Below are 17,983 nucleotides of genomic sequence, written 5' to 3'. Positions count from 1 at the left end.
ACAGGCATGAGGCACTAAATACTTCTTTACGGAATAAATAAATGGACGTGTGGGCTAGACAAGCACTGCTCAACAGTAAGCACTGATCACACCTGGCTACGGGACGACTGAAATATGGCTAGTTCAAGTAAAAAGCTGGATTTTTAAATTTAATTTTAATTAATTTAAATGGCCATATGTGGTTAGTGCCTACAACAGACGATCCAGGTCTAGACGCAGATGTGATGTAAAGAGTGCAGGATTAACAAGGCCCAGGCTGAAATCCCAGCTCTGTTGTTCAGCTTGTGACCTGTAAAATTAAACTTCTTAGGACCCTGACTTCTTCTGGGAAACGAGAACAAGATACCCCTTCCCCCCCACCTCTCCGGATTGACAGGAAGTTTTATAAATGTGTGTATTAAGCGAAAGGTATGATTAAGGTAACACTCTCTGCCCCCCAGAAACAATTCACAATCACAAAGACTACTCTGCCTATTGCCCACAATCGCCAGAAAATGCCAGGCGCGCTGGGTTGGAGGTTTGATTAGCTCCATGGCTTTGAGAATCAGGCCAAGGTCATAACTTTGGAGGAGGGGGAACCCTCACTTAGCAAGGCTGACCAGGTAAGAGCGGCAGTGACAATGCAAATCATCACCATTCCTGGCAAATCTTTAGAAGGGCACTATATTGATTATGGGTGAGCAAATGACATTTCATTCCTTCGTTCATTCATTCGTTCGTTCGTTCGTTCATTCATTCATTCATTCACTCTTCCAGGGGCGGAATGCCACATTACCTAATGCCCACGACTGCCCATCCACAGACGTTTGCTAATTCAGAGCCGGGTCCTCTCCACGCTCAGTGGGCTGGGAAGACCCCGACCCGGCCGCCCGCGCCGCCCGCGTGTTTCCCCTCCCCCGTCGCGCCGACCCCGCGAGGGTCAGTCTGACATCGGGGCTGCGAGCACCGCACGGGCCAAACCCAGGAGCCATATTTAGCTGTATTTTTGGTCAATAAAACAAACTTCCGTCTTCTAAAGAAAAACGGTTCTAACTCAATGTCAAACTAGGACGGAAACTCGCTGCTCGCCGCAGTTGCCAACCAGAGACGCCGCGTGTCCAGCAGCCTCTGATTCCCGGACCGTGACCCGGTGCCCAGAGCGCTCGCGCCTCGGTCACGGCAGCACCGGCCACAAAGGGCCGGGGAAGCGGACGCGGGCGGGCCTCCTCCCCGTCCTCCTCCAGCCGCGCGCAAGCGGCCGCGGCTCCGGGACGGCCCGGGCGCGGGGGCGCACTCACCTCGGTCCGCGCGGCGGCGGCGGCAGCGGCGGCGGGAGCTCCCAGGGGCCGGCCCGGGCGGTCGCAGCGCGGTCCCGCGGGCCGCAGCGCGGGCACTCTTCTCGGGCCGCCNCCGCGCGCGGCGCGCTCGGCGGCGGAGGCGGCGGCCCGTGCGGCTGCGCGGGGGAGGCGGGGGCGCGGCGCGCTCACCCGGATGCGCCGCCCCCGCGGCGAGCCCACCTCGGGGCCGCGGCGCTTCCCGCGGGGCCCGGGCGGTTCCGGCGTCTGGGCGTCGCTCCCCCGGATAGGGGGCGCCACGGCCTCCGGGCCGGAGCTTCCCTGTGCGACCCGCGCGGCCGTGCGGTCCGGGCCGGGTGGTCTCCACCTGAACCCCCGTGAGGACAAAGAGGCTGCGGCAGCCAGAGGATTCGAACTCGGGCCGGCTCACGTCGAGCAGGTCGGGGTTGGGAGGAAGTGGAAGTGCCCTCACCGCGCCGCGGAGGTCGCTCCGGTCGACCCCGGGCCGAGAACCGGGCTGCTCCGGACCCCGGAGGGGCCGCCCGCAGCGCCTGAGGCGGATTGCAGCTGGAGGACGGTCGGCGGCCCCGCGGTCCGGCCAGGCCGAGCCCTGCGCAGGGCGAAGGGGGTGCGCGAGCACCCGGACCCAGGGTGGGCGGCGGGAGGGCAGGCCACGCCGGAAGACGCGGGCAGTGCTTGGGGGACTGGAGCGCCTGGTCTCCTGCGGAGTGGGGGACAGTTTGGGGAAGTGTCTCTTGCTCTGAGAGTGGCGCTTCGCCCGCTTGGGAAACTCCTACTTGGCACCGATTCCAGCACCTAGCTGGGTCTTCCCTGATGAGAAGACCTAACGCTGCTCCTCCATCAGTCACACTAGGCATAACCAACTAACTATTCTTCTAATAAGTCGTCTACTTAAAACGTTCAGAAATTCATGCGTCTTGCTTGCCAGCCAAGAGTTGGAATGATAAAGAGTCTAATGTTTATAATGTTACTTAAATTACCTCATTTTTATTTTTAAATGAATAGTATGTTCTCCAAGAGAACCAAAAGCCTGGCTGTAAGCAAAACATGTTATCAAAGATTATCTTACTATCTGGAATTTTACTATCCTGTTTTGTGCTTAATATGTTTGTCAAGTTTTCTATAATAAAAGTTAAACGTTGCTTTTTAAAAAGTACTTATATAATATTTTGAAACAAAGTGAATCATTGACCTGTTAATATACCACAAGAAAACTCCACTCTCTTAAAAGTGCCTATCAAAAAAAAAAAAATACTGTATCGTGGGGAAAGAAATTTACAAATTATATATCTGATAAAGGACTTGCATTCAGAATGTGTTGAGAACTCTTAACAACTCCAGAATAAGAGTAATTTTAAAGGGCAAAAGATTTGACTTTTACCAAAGCAAATATTTAAAGGGTTGACAAAAGCATGAAAAGATGCTCAAGGTATTAGTCACTAGGAAAATGCAAATCAGAACTACAATGAGAAAGCTCTTCACACCCACTACATGGCTGAGGGGAAAAAGACCGACAACAGAAAGTACTGGTGAGGAAATAGAGAAATTAGATCCTTCTTACACTGCTGATGGAAATATGAAATGGTACAGCCATTTTGGAAAATTTTGTTAGGTTCTTAAAAAGTTATACACAGAAGTGCCATGTGATCAAACAATTCCACTCCTAAGAATATACCCTAGAAAACTGAAAACATCTATATTACAAGTTGTACATCTATATTCAAAGCAGCAGTATCCATAATACCCCTACAGTGGAAACAGTCCAAATGTCCAGCTCCTGGTGAGGGGTTAGATAAGATGTGATATATCCATTCAATGCAATGCTATTCAGCAATAAAATGGAATGAAATATTCATAAAAAGTACGACATAGAGGAGCTTCAAAAACGTTAAGCTAACTGAAAGAAGCCAGATGCAAAAGAGCGCATAAGAGAGCATATTGTATGATTCTATTTACATAAAATGTCTAGAAAAAGCAAATCTATACCCAGTTGAATAATGATTGCCTAGGGCTGATGGTGGGAATAGGGAGTGACTGCAGAAGGACACAAGAGGTCTTTTTGAGTAATGGGAATGTTCTACAGACTGTGGCAATGGTTATACAACTATAGATTTACTAAAAATCATTGAATTATGCTCTTGAAACTAGTGAATTTTATGACACACAAATTTTACCTCAATAAAATGTCTGGGGGGAAAATCTGTGTACCATTAAGCAGCCCAGGATAATAGTACCTTATCTACTTGCAACAAATTCTTTGCAATGAAAAAAAAAATAAAAATAAACCTTTTAAAACAAATGGAAATTTGTGTGCTGGTTGCATAGTACAAGGTAAAAAAAAATGTACTTTTTGCAACTGGTTGTATAACCAAGTACATGTACTCTTCTGCATCTCAATCTACTCCTTATTCAAAATGTATCTTCACTTTACTAAAATACTTGGAAATGGGATAGAAATGGTAAGCATGTTTGAGAACAGGAAAAGAACTGGATGCCTTACAGCAAAGAGGGGTGCAAGGGCTCAGATTGGGAATCCAAAATAAGAACAATGACATAATCTTCCCCAATGTTATTCTTGTTTCCCGTTGGCCCTGCGCCCTGGACGCACCGGCTTCCTCTAGTTGAGCAGATGTGTGCTTCAGCGGGAGCACTACCTTTGGGCTGGACAATGGTGTGATTTATCATTTGTTTTTATGACTAGGATTTTTCATGATTTCTATGATTTTGCCATAGAAGAATTAAATCCCTCAAGATCCATTAGTGGAGACACATTGAAAAGTGGACTGTCCCCCAGGAAGTGGTCTGCCTGCCCTGACATTTTCCCATCACAGCCCCCGAGAGGCACACAAGCCCAAGTAGACCTGCTGTTTTGAGTGAAGGATTGATTTCATTGTTTTTATCAGGCCCTCTCTAAAAATGATTGTTGTCTGAGTAGTACTAATATTGTTTTAACTTGTGAATAAGAACTGATTGTCCTCGATTAGCTAGAAAGCAAGAGAATGGCACCTGGGATGGGCTCGTTGTAATGGGAGGGTGCAGGAGATTGCCCGGCACAGGGTCAAACTGCCCGAGAATTACTGACCCATGTGGTAGGTGGGAGGAAGAGAGAAGGGATCTGTGACACAGAACTGAATGTCAAACACGACCGGACGAGGAAGAACAGAAGAGGCTGACAAGGAGGGACAGGCAAACAGAAGCCCACACAGGAGTCAAATGACATAGGCAGGTGGTAATCATGCGGAACACATAAACGCTCTTATTCTATGACTTTTTTTTACTCCTTATTTTTGCTTTTGCCAGCCCCAAACCTGACAGCTCTGCTTTGTTTCTGAAGCCTCAGGAACATGGTGCCCTTCCTCCTCTCCCAGCTCCCCTGCCATGACACATCATTGTCAGGACTGCTGCACTGCTCTGACACCCAGGGACGAGAGGGGCCTTGGTCTGCTCACCCACTGGGTGGTAACCATAGGTGAAGTCGGGCGGTGAGGGTATATGGCATGGCCGGGGCAGTCCTGGGGTTGGGGAATGAAAGTGTGTCAGAAACAGGTAGGGACCTTGCCCTGGATCTAGTGATGAGAGCAGTACCTTGTAACCATTCATGAGGGAGGTGGGCAGGTAATGGTGACTAATAGTTGTAGTACTACACTGGGTAGCTGTTTGCTAAAAGCCCCAAACCCTGGGGGCTTAAACCTACACAAGTTCCTTTCTGGCTCACACTCCATGTCCTTGGAAGTGAGTGGGGGCTTCAGCCCAGGCTGAAGAAGGATCCAGGTCAGCACATAGTTTCCCCTCGGACAGTAGGAAGGCACATGGCAAGTTGCACACAGTCTCATAACACTTCCTCCCCGACCTGTCCGTTTTACTGTGCATTGAAATGGCCACATCAAACCATATGTCATATCTAACTTCCAAACAAGCAGGGAAGTGCAATCAATCCCAGCATTGTCCCCAGAAAGTAGAGGGCTTAAAAATTTGGATCATAATATTCACGACTATTAGAAGTATTAAAATGAAACAATTGCTCTTTATTTTGAAATGATTATTATACTCATTGGAAGTTTTAAAAATTGTACAGAGGTCCTTTGGCCCCTTTACTCATTTCCTCCCAATGGTTCTGAGGGGAACTCAGATTTTGCCACTCCCAATTTTGCCTTTTGGGATATTGATTTTAAGCTAGTTGTTAAGAAACCGCAGACTCACAAAGAACCTTTGCCCCTCCCTTGCCTGCCTAGTGCAATTCAGATAGAAAAACCTGCCTGAAGAAAGGGAGCTCTTCAGTTTAGCTGTTCATACTGGAATATATGAATTAAAAGCGGCGGACAGGAAGAAATCCAGTGAAGCTTGTTTGTTTGACTCTGCACTGTGTCCTGTTGTTTCAGGTGCCTCGGCAAGAATTGTTTTTATCACATGTTTCCTCTTTCTCACTTACCTGTGAGTTACCTACTCTTCCTTTGAAGTCCCAGACTTCCTCTTCCTTAGTCTGTAAGAGCAGATAAGCCTCAAGTGCCCCGTTTGTCTTTGGGTCTCATATTCTTGTGGAACCTCCATATGTGTATATGTAATAATTTGGACAGTTTCTCCTGTTTACCTGTCTTTTGTTAATCTGATTATTAATGCAGCCAGGAGAACTTAGAACGCTGGGGGACACACTATTTTTTGTGCCCCAACAGTTACAACTATAACCTATAAAACTATAAACCTATAGCTGTGGTATAATATCAAAACCAGGAAATGGACACCGGTGCACTGTGTGTGTGTAGTTGTGTCGTTTTATCACGTGTGCAGTTTCCTGCAACCACCAGAACGAAGATGCAGAACTGTGCGGTCATCACAGAGATGCCCCTCCGGCTGCTCCTTCAGAACCACTCCCACACCAGCCCCACCCCCAACTATCTCTAACCCCTAAGGACCACTATCTGTTCTCCGTCTCCATAGTTTTGTCATTACAAGAATGCTAGTTAATGAAATCATACAGTATGTGACCTTTTGAGACTGGCTCTTTAAATTCAATACAACATCCTTGCATCTATTGAGTTGGCCCAAAACTTCATTTGTTTTTTTTCCGAACGATGGCTCTAGTAGCACTTAGTTGTCTTTAACTTCATTTGAAACAGTTTAGTTAGATTGCACTGTGATAGCTGCCCTATCGGTGTGCATTTTTAAAAAAACATCAAAATTGGTGAATTTTTGTGTAGCCATTTGATATTGAAGATAGAAGAAAATATGCAACATTTTTGGCATCATATGCTTTATTATTTCAAGAACGGTGAAAATGCGGCTGAAATGTAAAAAAAAAAGAATTTGTGCAGTGTATGGAGAAGGTGCTGTGACTTATCGAATGTGTCAAAGGTGGTTTGAGAAGTTTCATGCTGGAGATTTCTCGCTGGACGATACTCCACAGCTGGGTGGACCAGTTGAAGTTGGCAGCAATCAAATTGAGACATTAATTGAGAACAATTAACGTTATACCACTCAGGAGATAGCAATGTACTCAAAACATCCAAGTCAATAACATTACTGGTGAAAATGAAAAATGTCTCTTTTCTTTTATGGAAAAACTAAACAGACTTTTTTGGGCCAACCTAATAAACACATCTAAGACTATGAAAGGTGTAGAGAAGGCAATTGACAGGAACCTTGGGATCGTGCAATGACAGCGCAACAAATTCCCTGAGTTTTCTCTTGGCCTCATATATCCAGGACTGAGACCTGGAGAAGCTGGCCATTGGAAACACCATGGGAACAGGTGTTTTTAAATATCCCCAAGGAAGAAGGCTTGCTTTCCGGAACCAAAGGTCCAGAAAAGGGACATCCTGGGAAACTTTTAGATAGCAACTGCCCTATTCCAGACAAACACTGCAGAAAAGGGGGGGAAAAAGATACAATGTCAGCCTTGTCCAAGTCAGAAAGGTTAAAAGAGAGCCTAGATTTCCACCTTCGCCCAGTTGTTACAAGGCATCCCTTGTAACTGTCCTAACCTCTGCTAGGGTGGTATCAGGGAAGACCTAATGGGGACAGGGTGATTAGCACAATCGAAATGACCCAAGTGTTGGGCTGGCCAAAAAACCATTTAGCTTTTTCCATAAAAGAAAAAACTCGTATTTCATTTTCAGCAATAACTTTATTGAGTTGGATATCCGGAGTATGTTGGCTATCTCCTGCACAGTATAATGTTGATTGTTCTCAATTAATGTCTCGATTTGATCGCTGCCAACTTCAACTGGTCCACCCAGCTGTGGAGCATTGTCCAGCAAGAAATCTCCAGCACGAAACCTCTTAAACCACTTTTGACACATTTGATCAGTCACAGTACCTTCTCCATACACTGCACAAAATTTTTTTACATTTCAGTTGCATTTTCACCGTTCTTGAAATAATAAAGCATAGGATGCGAAAAATGTTGCGTATTTTCTTCTATCTTCAATATCAAATGGCTACACAAAAATTCAACAATTTTGATGTGTGTTTTTTAATGCACAGTGATGTGACAGCTTTCACAATACAATCTAACAAAATGGTTTCAAATGAAGTTAAAGACAACTAAGCACTACTAAAGTCATCGTTTGGAAAACAAACAAACTATCTGGCCACCTCAGTATGTACCGTGTTCAGAGCTTTTAGCTGTTCTTAAAATTGAAGGGTACTCGATCCATTAGTCCATCTTGGGCTGGAACCAGAAGCTGAGAATAAAGTTTTAAAACATAAATTAGAGCAGATTGCAGATTATGCCTTTAAAAATGTCACTCCCTGTTTCTTGCATTCCAATAGGGTTCCTTGAGTCAGAGAGGAAAGGGAAGACCCATTGGGGATTTCTTGGAAATTTCACACCTTTACTCTAAACATTTATATGGGTTACAATAATTATCAAATGGGGGAAAAATGGGGGAAATCTGGAAACTGCTAGATCAGAGGCTCGGTGGAGTCTGAATCAGCAAGGGGGAAGTGATGGAGGGAGTGAAAAAGATGAGAAAGTGAGAGGAACAAGCCTGAGACTGCACAGGAGGAACTGGCCTTGAACTGATAAGGCTCAGGATATGCACTTGGGACACATGACCAATGAGTGAAGAAGGTAGTGCACAGAAATGAACCTAAGAAACTGCAGATAAAAGAGTCAGAAAAGTCTCCAATATGACTTTTTTTAAAAAAAAATTCAAGGAAAGCAGGAGTCAGAATAGAAAGAAAATCTAAGCCTGGTACAAAAATCATCAAGAATACACCCTGGCCAGCGTGGCTCAGTTAGTTGGAGTGTAGTCTGGTAACCAGAAAGTCGCAGGTTGGATTCCTGGTCAGAGCACATGCCTAGGTTGCAGGTTCGATAGGATCTGAGCACGACCGAGCCCCAGTCAGATAGCACATGGGGGGCAACCAATCCATGCTGGTCTCTCGCATCGGTGCTTCTTTCTCCCATTGATGTTTCTCTCTCTCCCTTCCTCTCTCCCTAGTAGCAATGAAAAAAATGTCTTTGGGTGAGGATTTTTTAAAAACCCATCAAGCACAGTGGAAGCACGTGTTGGTGGGCGTTAGATTTGGGCAGTCATGACTTAAAAGGATCAAATGGTGCAAATCCTAAGTAAAGAGAACTGGAGAGATGGTGGGTTCTTGGTTCAAAAGAGAGGCTGTGGAATGAGTAAGGTGATCAAAATGTTAACGGCGAGTGGCCATGAATTTATGCTATTGTTAGATGGCGTTTAGGAAGACTCAATTTAAAAAAAAACATTCTGAGTATCACAGGGCTGGGGAGAAGGCTGCAGGTCTTTTGTAGCTAAGAGTGGCTTTTAACAGAAGACTGTACTTGAACAACAATTAAAATAAATAAATTTTAAAAATAGAGTGGCTTTTAGAGCTTTAAAAAATATGTTTTCTTGGCCTCCTCTTTCCCCAAGTCATATCTTTCCAGTCCTGCAGGGCACCAGTGTATCTAAACAACGATCTACTTACTTCCTGTAAAGGAGTAAAGCTTTTTTATAAAACGTCTAAGATAAATTGAGGCCCAAGGGATGTGGTAAGCTACCTGAGTAATAGCAGTACCTTGACATAGGTTACACGGGGCCTAAATGACCCCTGAGATAGTTTCTACTTTAGCTCTGAGGACTCTTTTTATTTAGTGCCATCCATTCTATGCAGCCCTGTCATATTGGTCTTCCTAAAACACCCAGTTCATGAAGCCACCCTCTGTCTACACACACTAGTCAACACTCCAGGCCCATCACGATCTGGTCCCATTCCCACCAATCCCAGGCCTCTTGCCTACGGCTCACCCAGGAGAATTCTCTGCTCTGGCCACACCACCACTTCACTGCTCTGCACGCTTCATACTTGTTATGTGATTTGTTTCTTCTTTGTCTGCTTTTCACCTGCTATCTTAATCGCTTAGGTTTTTGTTCCTGTGTAATTTCCTCTACCTTCTACAACCTCTTCAGTAAGGTTAATCTTTTCTTTTTTCTAAATTCCTATAATTTAATTATCTGTAGCATTGTATTTTCCAACATAAATTCGCTGTCTCATCATGTTGTCGCTATAATGTTTCGTGTGTTTAAGGTGTATACTACCTCCTGGATGGTATGCACTGTACTTGTACATTTTAAATGTAAATGTAATACATATATATGAGAAAAAAATTTCAAATGGGACAGGAAAATGTCCCATTTACGAAAACTCTAGTTCTCTGCCCAAATATATTACCAAAAACTACCTTTAACTGTTTTGTGCTTGCCACCCCTACCTCTATTGATGGATATCTTCATCAATATATAGTCTTAATTCTTGATTGATCAAGTTTAAACAATGTGTTTGCCAATTTTTGCTGCCATAAAACAATCCCCAATATGTGTGTATAACAATGAACACATATTGCAAGCTCACAAGTCACTGGCTGCCACGGGCCTGGCTTTGGCTAGGTGTGGCTCCATGTGTCTTCTCATTTTGGACTTTGGCTAAGGAAGTGTCCATTATCTGGGGTGTGTTCTTCCCGTGACAAAGGGCCGTTGCTGAAGAGAAGCGACTGAAACACACGATACTTCCGTAGCCTCTGTCACTTCCACCCACATTCCATTGTCCAAAACAATTCATACGGCCGAGCCCGGAATCACTGGAAGTAGGCATGATACTAGGCATCTCTGACCCCCAACGAGGCACAGCAGAGAGCACATGACAAAGAGTGTGCGTGCATAATCTATTACAGAGAGGGATCAAAGAGTTGGTGACAATGATCCAAACTATCCCCCACAAGTTTCTATTGATTCTCGCTTGTCAAAGGTAAGCAATTGAGCCTGTTAACTCTACCTCTATCTCCCTCTTCTTCTCAAAGTTTTGTTAGTTGTCTTACCAGCAGTTCTTCTACTGCTTACTTAATAACTTCAAATGGAACAGAGAAAGTGCCTTCTTGATCATGCAACTTCAAATAGTATCCCTCAAACTTTACAATGAAAAAATGAAGATACATACACTTATACTTTCACTCCCTCTCTCCCTTTCCCATCTCGCAATTCATACTTTATGAAGGCTTACAATATTGCCCTTCTGTTTTGGAACTATAATTAAGACTTTTATGTGTTGTATATAAGTTGATTCAAAACACTAAATCCAATAAAGGACACTTACAATACTATAATTATGCATATATTATTTTCTGCAGAATCCAAAGTAGTTGGACTTGCACAGAGGGAAATGACACCCTTTTCCTAAATATATGTAGCTCCAAAACAAATGTTTCAAAAACCAAGTTTGAATGTTACGTCATTCATTACACTGCATGTGCTATTCTGAATCAGGCTACATGTACTTTTTTTAAAATATAGGCCATGAGTTTGCTGTAGAGCTTTTTAGTTCTCATGGACTTTCTGTTTGCCTTACCTTTTTATTCTGTTGTTGTTGACAGAATAAATAATTGCCTTCACTTTATCATGCTTATTTGAAGTGAATCCATTTCCTTATCAAACACATTTGTCTGCAAGTCTCCTGACTATGTGTTTTACTTTGAACCAATTGCCTTTTTTCCTGCTGCCCAGCCAACATCCCAGGAATTTAGTCTATTGCTATTCTGAGTTGTAAACATTATCTCTTGGATTCTATATCTTCATCTTTTTTTATTTCCATTTTTATTTTTTAAACTATATTTATTGATTATGCTATTATAGTTGTCCCATTTTTTCTCCCCTTTATTCCTCCTGCCGTGCACCCCTCCCCACCCCTGCATTCTCCACCTTGGCTTATGTCCATGGGTTGTACATATAAGTTCTTTGGCTTTTCCATTTTCTATACTATTCTTAACCTCCCCCCATCTATTTGTACCCACCATTAATGCTTCTTATTCCCTGTACCTTTTCCCCTCTTCTCCCCGCTCCTCCTCCCCACTGGTAACCCTCCATATGGTCTCTATTTCTGTGAATCTGTTCCTGTTCTAGTTGTTTGCTTTTGTTTTTGGTTTAAGTTCAGTTGTTGATAGTTGAGAGTTTGTTGTTATTTTACTGTACATCTTTTTTATCTTCTTTTTCTTAGATAAGTCCCTTTAACATTTCATATAATAAGGACTTGGCGATGATGAACTCCTTTAACTTTACCTTCTCTGGGAAGCACTTTATCTGCCCTTCTATTCTAAATGACAGCTTTGCTGGATAGAGTAATCTTGGAGGTAGGTCCTCACCTTTCATGCCTTTGAATACTTCTTTCCAGTTCCTTATTGCTTGTAAGGTTTCTTTTGAGAAATCAGCTAGTAGTCTTATGGGAACTCCTTCATAGGTAACTGTGTCATTTTCTCTTGATGCTTTTAAGATTCCTTCCTTATCTTTCTTATCTTTAATCTTGGCTAATGTAATTATGATGTGCCTTGGTGTATCCCTCCTTGGCTCTAACTTCTTTGGGACTCTCTGGGCTTCCGGGACTTCCTGGAAGTCTGTTTCCTTTCCCAGGTTGGGGAGGTTCTCCATTATTTTTTTGAGTAAGTTTTCAGTGTCTTACTCTTTCTCTTCTCCTTCCAGCACCCCTATGATTCAGATGTTGGAACGTTTAAGTTATCCTAGAGGTTCCTAAGCCTCTCCTCATTTTTTGAATTCTTGTTTCTTCATCCTGTTCCAGTTGAATGTTTATTTCTCCCTTCTGCTTCCAAGTGTTGATTTGAGTCCTGGTTTCCTTCCCTTTGTTGTTGGTTCCCTGTATATTTTCCTTTATTTCACTTTGAATAGCCCTGACTTCTTCCTCTATTTTTCCACCCTTGTCANCCCTATGATTCAGATGTTGGAACGTTTAAGTTATCCTAGAGGTTCCTAAGCCTCTCCTCATTTTTTGAATTCTTGTTTCTTCATCCTGTTCCAGTTGAATGTTTATTTCTCCCTTCTGCTTCCAAGTGTTGATTTGAGTCCTGGTTTCCTTCCCTTTGTTGTTGGTTCCCTGTATATTTTCCTTTATTTCACTTTGAATAGCCTTGACTTCTTCCTCTATTTTTCCGCCCTTGTCAACCATATCTGTGAGCATCCTGATTACCAGTGTCTTGAGCTATGCATCTGATAGGTTGGCTATCTTTTCATCACTTAGTTCTATTCTTGGAGCTTTGGTCTGTTCTTTCACTTGGGCCATATTTCTTTGTCTCGGCATGCTTGTTACATTGTAAGGGGCAGAGCCTTAGGTATTTGCAAGGGCGGGGAAACCCATGTAGCACTGTATGTTGGGGAGGGGTCTGAGAGGGAACAGTGTCACTTGCTTGGCTCTCAGCTGGGTTTCAGTCACTTTCCCCCTACTCAGAAGCAAATTGGGTCCTTCTGGTGTTGATTCTCAGGTGGGTGGGGTAGGTTCTAGGACCCTGTGGGTCTCTCCCACAAACTCTCCTGTGAGGTTGGGAGCTTCTCCTGCCGCTTCAGCCGCCACAGGCTTCTACAGCCAGAGATTTTGAGGCTTTCTTTTCTCACACTGGAACCCTGGGTTGCACAGTCAGTCTCACTACCTAGTTGTTCCTCCCAGTTTATCTGCATGCAAATGTGAGACCACCCGGTTCGCCAGCCACAGCTTCACCTGTCTGGTCCTTCATCCGCTGCCTTGCCACGCTTCCTCTCCACCTCGGCTGCCCCTCTCTGCCCCTTGTACCAGTCTGAATAAATGTTTCTTCTTTAAGTCCTTGGCCGTCAGATTTTCATATAGTTTGATTCTCTGACAGTTCCGGTTATTTTTTGTTTTTAAATTTGTTGTTGTCCTTCTTTTGGTTGTGCAAAGAGGCAAAGTGTATCTACCTATGCCTCCATCTTGGCTGGTATTCCCATTTTCATTTTCTTAAAGCATATGCTCAAGTAATTTTTTTCCAGAAAGGAAGGCAAATATTGAGTTTTTTGTCTGACTTCCAGATTGATAAATTGGCTGGGTACAGAATTCTATTTTCCAAGCCACTTGCTATTAGCATTTTGAAGTCATTGTGTTCTAGCCTAAAGATGGAAAATCTGAAAGCCAATGTAATTCTCATCCCTTTGCAAATGAGTTGTCTTTGCTCTTGGGAAGATTTTAAGAATTCTGTTATTAACTTAGTATACTGAAATTTCATAAGGATGTAAGAATTCACAATGAGTGCTTTTGAAAATGCAGTCATGACTTAACCAAATACGCATTTCGATATCCTGTGTGACGGTCAGTAGTGCTGAAGGCATAGGGGGTACATACAAAAGAAACACAATTATTTCTCAGAGATCTTCAATTTATAGGACATTTGCAGCCTAGCTTAAAGAATGAATTCTCTTTTTTAAGATTTTTTTATTTATCTTTAGAGGGGAAGGGAAGGAGAGAGGGAGAGAAATATCAACATGTGGTTGCCTCTCGTGCATCCCTTGCTGGGAGCTGGCCTGCAACCCAGGCATGTGCCCTGACTGGGAATCGAACTGCGGTTGTTTGGTTCGCAGGCCCACACTTAATCCACTGAGCTACACCAGCCAGGAAGAATGAATTCTTAAATGGCTTTTACACAATAATTCTTTTAAATAATTCTTTTCCTCTTGTATGAACCCCATCATGGGACTGAACCCACACCCAGGCACGTGCCTTGGCCAGGAACGGAACCAATGACCTTTCACGTTGTGGGACAACACCCAGCCAACTGAGCCACACCAGTCAGAGCTACATAATGATTCTTAATAAGCCAGACTAAATTCTTTCATTAGTTCCATGTCTGATGGGACTATGAATAAATAGAAGCTATTTATTTTTGCACCTACTGGTAAAAGATTAAATTCTGTGACTGTGAGGAGGGAAGAAAATCAGCCATTTATTTGCTCCATTGCCTCTTTAAAGTTAACTTTTCTACTAACCCTTCTCCTGTGATTTAAAAACAATTTTAAAATAAATATTTCAAATTATATTATAAGAGGCCTTTGTTTAGTAAATGACTACAGAAGTTGAAGTTAGTTATTTTCATTTCCTCTTTTTGGCTTGTCCTGTAACTTGATCACGTGTACAATGAGCTACTTGCTGCCTTGGTTTGTCCTTTTGGGACCATTCCTATACTTTCCTTTGGGATCATAGAACTCAATCCCCTACCCCAGGTATCTCTATACCAGCAAAGGAAGTAAAATCATGATTGTTTTTGTCTTTTTCTTGCACACACACTCCTAGATGACCACTAAGGCCGGATTCCTGCCATCACAGCGAGTAATGACATAATCTCCTTTCAAAGCAGATGAGAATAAATGAGACATGATTGTAAATAAAGACTCAGAATGGTTTAAAAAATAATACCAAGTGAGAATACCATCTCCAAGTGTCTTTATAATCTCTATGTCTTCAAGAAAATAAAATAAGAAATATTCTAGATAAATTAATATTTTAAAAATAAAATAAGAAATATTCTAGATAAATCAACATTTTAAGGCATAGAAAAACAGGCCACTTCTTTTATACTAAAGCCTTGTGATACCTTAAATTCATGTTTCTCAGTCCTTAATATGATTCAGAATTCTCTGGAGATGCTTATTAAAAAATATGACTCTTTGGGCCACACCCTTGAAGTGTCTCAGAGCAGGTAGAACTGGCTATAACAACTTCAAGTGCCAGCAATCTTTCAGAAATTTTTTTGAGATTTTTTTGATATGTCTTGATTTATCAGTTAAAAACCTGAGTGTCTGAATTGCAGAAGAACAGCTGAATGCTATTGCCAAACAGTTGCCACCCACCCCACCCTCAAAAGCTGTTGCTCTACTCTCAAGGCCTTGCAATGTTTATCTTCCTTTGCATATTTGCTAGTAACTCAGACGACTAACTGTTATTGACTGAGTTGGATGAGAGAAGACATTACAATTTCCCTTTGGAAGTTTTCTCAACATACCTTCTCCAAAAAGGGGTTAGGAGACAAATCTCACAAAAGAGGAAATTAAAGTCCTAACAATGGTTGTGATTTTGTACATATACACTCTAAACCATGCATGTATTCTTATATATGTGTATATATATGTATATACATATATATATGTGTGTGTGTACCAGATTTTTTATTTTAGAGATGAAAAGTCTTAATCAGGTGGGAATGTCAGAGCTTTCCTTCTGGTACAGGCCTAATCAGGAAATCTAGCCATAAAGAATGAGTAATCTGAAAGAAAATAATATAAAATATTAGGATTTTAGGATAGGGAGAAACTGTGTGTTCATTAAGTTCTGTCCTTTCTGTGGTGTTGTAATGTCCTTCCTGACATGAAGGCCCATTTGGTTGTGACCTTAGATTTGAGTTTCTCAGGGGATGGGAAATTCAGTGACTCCAGAGGTCACTCATTGCACTTTTGCTATAGTTTCCTGAGAAATATCTTCTTTACATTGACAGGAAATCTGTATCCTTTAGTTTAACCTTAACATCCGTTTTATGTGATGTTAATATAGCTACACCACCAATTTTTTTGTTTTGGGTTTTCTTTCTATCCTTTTATTTTCAAATTTCCGTGCCTTATGTTTGTCTCTTGAAAATGGCATATAACTAGATTTTTAAAAATCTGTGCCATGAAGTTTATCTTTATTCTACTTAGAATTATATTTCAATTTATATCTGTTACTGACTTTATGCTTTCTATTTGTCCTATCTTTCTGTTTTTGGTTCTTTTATACTTTCTTGTCTTTTAAAAATTTATTCTGCTTCTTCATTTTATTTTTACTCTCTAGGAGTTTGTAGATTATACCCACTATTTCTATTACTTCTAGAAAATTTAAGAGCGTTTAGATTTACTGACAGTTTTATTGATTTATTTTCTAACCCTTTCTTCTTGTGTATGAGCCCTTCTATCTGAGATCTTGGGCTAATGCCTGAACTACAACTTCCACTATTAGCGTTGAGGAGAATCGGCTGATAACAAACTGTTCCTGTTTGTCAGATCACATCTTTATTTCGCCTTGACTCTTGACAGAGTTTCAATGGGAATCCAATCTTAGATTAACAGTTGTTTCACCACATTAAATATATCACTGTTCCTGGCTTCTATTGCCACCATTGAGAAATTAGTTTTAGGTCAAATTTCTGTTTATTAATAAGTAATCTCTCTTTTGTTCCTAGCGGCTATTTAAACACTTTTGATTCTGAAAGAGTTACAGATTCACAGGAAGATGCAAATATAGTACAGAGAAGCCTTTTGTACCTTCCCTCAGTTTTCCCCAATGGTTACAGCTCAGATAACACAGTAAAATATCAAAATGAGGACATTGATATTGGTACAATGGGTATGCATAGTTCTATGCCATTTTATCATATGTGTAGATTCTTGGAAGCCCGACATGTTTCAAGATACAGAATTATTCCACCATGAGAAAGATCTTCCTCGTGCTTCCGCTTATAGTCACATCCAAAGCCCCTGCATCCCTAGCCTCTGGCAACCAGTAATTTGCTCTCCATCTCTATAAAAAATTTTTTTAGATAGAGAGAAACATCGATTTGTTGTTCCACTTATTTATGTTTTCATTGGTTGATTCCTATATGTGCTCTGACCTGGGATCAAACCCACAACCTTGGCATATCAGGGTAATGCTCTAACCCAATGATCTACCTGGCCAGGGCTATAATGTTTTTTATTTTTGAAAATGTTATGTAAATGGAATCACATTGTATGCTACGAACTAAATTGCTTCAACACACCTCTCATGTGCTGAAACCCTAACCCTCCATGTGACTGTATTTGGAGATAGGGTTCTTAGGAGGTAATGAAGGTTAAACGAGGTCATGAGGATGGGACCCTAGTCTAACAGAATTAATGTGCTCACAAAAGGAGACACTAGGGATCTGTCTCTTTCTATCATGCTCTCCCCTCCACCCCTATGTGAGGATTCAGTGAGAAGTTAGCCAGCAGCAAGTCAAGAGGCCTCATTACCAACTAACCCTGCTGAACTTTAGTCTAAGACTCCTAGCCTCCAAAACTGAGGGGAAATAAATTTCTGTTGTGTAAGCTACCCAGTCTATGACATTGTCTTGTGGCATCTCTAAAGGACTAGTGTACTATATGCAACCTTTGGATATTTTTTTTTCACATGGCATAACATTCCTGAAATTCAACCAAGTTGTTGGTATAGAATGGTTTGTTTCATTATATTGCCAAGAAGGCTTCTATCTGGCTGATTTTAAGGGCTTTGATCTGTCTTCGGTGTTCTGCAGATTATGATGTGTCTAGGTGTTCATTTCTTCTTTTTCTTATTATTATCTTGGAATTTGTTCTGCTTCCTGAATCTGAGAATTGATGTCATTAATCTAC

The 17,983-nt window shown here is 42.1% G+C and overlaps 1 protein-coding gene across 3 annotated transcripts in view; it reads right to left on the bottom strand.

Annotated features, from left to right (window-relative positions):
• Positions 1–1,485, bottom strand: part of GALNT1 (polypeptide N-acetylgalactosaminyltransferase 1) — a 125,768-nt gene extending 124,283 nt beyond the window's left edge. For 2 of the 3 annotated variants that reach the window (XM_037032995.1, XM_037032985.1), the window contains exon 1: positions 1,278–1,418. The gene's annotated coding sequence lies outside the window, so the exon portion shown is untranslated. Of the gene's footprint in view, positions 1–1,277; positions 1,419–1,466 lie in introns of those variants that run through there. The other variant, XM_037033005.1, reaches the window with a different exon arrangement.
• Between the last annotated feature and the right edge of the window lie 16,498 nt (positions 1,486–17,983).

This window comes from Sturnira hondurensis, unplaced genomic scaffold (genome assembly GCF_014824575.4).
Source record: "Sturnira hondurensis isolate 20B ecotype Veracruz unplaced genomic scaffold, ASM1482457v3 Scaffold0001872, whole genome shotgun sequence".
In the NCBI taxonomy this organism is placed as follows: domain Eukaryota; kingdom Metazoa; phylum Chordata; class Mammalia; order Chiroptera; family Phyllostomidae; genus Sturnira; species Sturnira hondurensis.
The sequence above is the reverse complement of the archived record's forward strand: the minus strand, read 5'-3'. Positions and strand labels throughout refer to the sequence as shown.